This window comes from Elaeis guineensis, chromosome 10 (genome assembly GCF_000442705.2).
Source record: "Elaeis guineensis isolate ETL-2024a chromosome 10, EG11, whole genome shotgun sequence".
Taxonomy (NCBI): Eukaryota; Viridiplantae; Streptophyta; class Magnoliopsida; order Arecales; family Arecaceae; genus Elaeis; species Elaeis guineensis.
The window spans coordinates 16823065-16826321 of NC_026002.2; the positions used below are offsets into that span (position 1 = coordinate 16823065).

The following is a 3257-nucleotide window of genomic DNA, read 5'->3' on the forward strand; positions in this document are numbered from 1 at the left end:
TCTAAAGTTCTCACTCAAATGATAAACAAATTGGGCCCAGTTATGCTGGACTTGATCTGACCTGCCCTAGTAGTAGACCTCCTTTTGATTATAGTCTACTTGAGGGATTTCATCTGACCTGAAGTGACTTTTTTTTTTTTTTTGGCAACTTGCCAGAAAGAAAAATAGAGGATGATAGATTGAACAAACTGGAACAGAAATCAAAACACAACGAAGAAGAAAACAAAGCATGGCGCAAAAACTGTCGCTGGCAATCAATGCCCATGGAATCCAAAAGATGCGGTCCACCTTGGAATAGTCAAAGAACGAGATAAGCTTAAAGATCGTCATGGAGCAATGGAATATTACATTTGGATTGATGTTGCCATTTTTTTTTGGATTGATGTCGCCATGGACCGTTGCAGAATCTCCTTCAAGGAACACCACCCACATATCTACAGGCGTGTTTTGGGAATAGGAATTGTTGTGTCTTCGGATGTGTTCGACACAGAATGAGAATTAAAAGTGTAATAGAATCTGAATTTAAGGAATTGGATGTTGTGAGATTGGGTCATTCTTAGAGTAGAAATGAAACTCTTTCCAACCAAATAGCTGAACAGAGATCATTCATTTACGTTCTTATTCAAAAATCCAGTATTTTCAAATCAAAAATATGTGGGAAGTAAATGTTGCAACAATGAGACCTTTCCAAAGGTATATCTTGCATTTTTCACCCAAAAGTCTATAATAGCTTCACTGTTTTATGGAAAACCTAAAATTTCTGGTCATCCTTTGGCCTCTTGCCCGTGATTCCTGTTCTGTGCTCCTGTTGGTCAGATTTGAAATCACTCACGAGATCCAATAGAGGTCCAGTTTATGATACCCCGGGGAATAACCTATCTAGTTTTTATCAGCTCTTCATCACCACTCATGTTCATCTGATTTTAGTCCAATCTTATGATGCAAATATATAATCTTTAACTTATATTGGACCGAGGTGTAGTATAACAACTTGTCATCATTAGGAATAAGATAAGGCAGGAAAGCTGACTGGCTTTTTGTAAGAGGACAAAGAAGCCAGTCCTCATGGCCGTGATGGTTCATGTGGTGGCTGCAACACTTCCACGTGAGGTGTGGAGGCAATCTTGATCAAAATATTGGGAAAGAAAATTCTTAATGATGAGATCATATTGGCCCTCAAATTCTTCAAGTCAATGGCTTCATTGAGACATCTTATAAATGTAGAGGTTAAGGTAGCTTAACTTCTGGCAATGAGAATCTTCTTTGAAATGCTGAGTAGTCTTAATGAAAAAGATTGCCCAATTAATCTAAGGACTTTGTTTTTTATTTTTCCATTGTCTAGCGCTTTTGTATGATGCCAGTTCAAAAGGAGCAATAGAAAAGCTGGACGAATGCTAATAATTTTTTTGGATAGAGTTTCTTAGTTAACCGAGGATTAAAGAGCTTGGGACCTTAATTAATCTTGAAAATGATCCAAACCATTGGAATCATTTATTCCAATCAAATAGGTAGAAGAAACCATGTGGAAAAAGGAAACAAAATACAGTAACCAAAGTATATGACTCATTTCTCCCTCCCCACTTTTTTTTTCTCACACCATTCTCCCTTCCTCTTGAACTTGTAGGAGAAATGGCCTGGATTTCATGGCTTCCTTCCATGCTCCTCCTCTTCTCCACATTTGCCGCCACCACAGTATTCTCCCTACCAACCTTCTTTCAAAGAGCACCCCTACAATCTCTAGCTCAGAGAGCTCACACAGTGAAAGACCCCAAACTCCCTTTCACCACCCACTTCTTCCCTCAACAGCTAGACCACTTCACCTTCCAGCCAAAGGCATACAAAGTCTTCTACCAGAAGTACCTCATGAACTCCACCTACTGGGATCAAGGCCCTAACCATACTGCCCCTATCTTTGTCTACACTGGGAATGAAGGCAATATTGAATGGTTTGCAGAGAACACCGGATTCATGCTTGATATCGCACCCAAGTTTCATGCACTGCTTGTCTTCATTGAGGTACACTAAATCACAAAAGAGCTTATTTTCTATGGCCATGCACCAATTTGGTGATCATGAGAATCCATCTCTGCTTTGTGTTTTCTTTTAGCATAGGTTTTATGGGGGTCGATGCCATTTGGGAAGGAATCCTATAAATCTGCAGAGACACTGGGATATCTAACTTCGACACAAGCACTGGCAGATTATGCATACTCATTAGAAGCTTGAAGCAAAACTTATCAGCAGAGGCATCTCCAGTTGTGGTTTTTGGTGGCTCCTATGGTGGAAGTAAGTTCATTAGGCAGCACATGAGCGTTCTTCCGTTAAATTTCAGCAGAACACAAATCATAGGATTTATAGAGTGGAGAATTAGTTTTGGATCACATAATCATATTAATTTAAAGAAGAAGAACATCAATTTTTGCTACTTGTTTAATATATAGCTTACACTTTGATGGGGAACAAACTTTATCTGCAAAGTTTAAACCAGAGCACTGCAGCAAAGATTCCTCACATCAAGGCTTTAGCTGTAGTTTCTTTCTTTCTTTTTTTTTTTTTTTTTTTTTTGATACCCATATGCTTTTTCTGATTAATTTGGTTTGATCTTAGTGTTGGCAGCATGGTTCAGACTAAAATATCCCCACATAACTATTGGGGCCCTGGCATCATCTGCTCCTATCCTGGAGTTCGATTACATAACCCCATGGAGTAGCTTCTATGATGCTGTTTCCGAGGACTACAAGGTCTGACTCCAACTGCGACCCACCTTGTATTCTTCTCCATGGTTTGACTTCCATGGTGGAAGATTCCGTTTTAGTACTGTTTATATGACATTATTCTCATTGGGTATCTCATATAGGATGAAAGCATCAACTGCTTTGAGGTAATTAAAGGGAGCTGGGATGAGTTGATGGTAGTGGCAGCCAGAAGGGAGGGATGTTGGAACTTAGCAAGACCTTCAGAGCTTGCAGTAAGAATTATTTGCCAACGAGCACTAAAACACCTTTCAGAGAAACAATTTGCACCCTCCAACGAATCACACACACACACACACACAAATTACTCGATTATTTTGCAACTCTTTTGTTGGTCCTTCCAGAGGGAGTGGTCCAATAAGAAAATTATATGTTCATTGGAGGACGTTTTTGTCTAAAATTTTTGTGCTCTGAATCATTTCTCCTCATATAATTTGGAGCCATATCCCTATCCATGGGCATGTGGCTCTTGCTTACCGGAGGCCTGACTGAGCCCTACTGGTC

The 3257-nt window shown here is 39.6% G+C and overlaps 1 pseudogene; it reads left to right on the plus strand.

Annotated features, from left to right (window-relative positions):
• Nucleotides 1–1298: 1298 nt before the first annotated feature.
• Nucleotides 1299–3257, plus strand: LOC140851953 (uncharacterized; annotated as a pseudogene).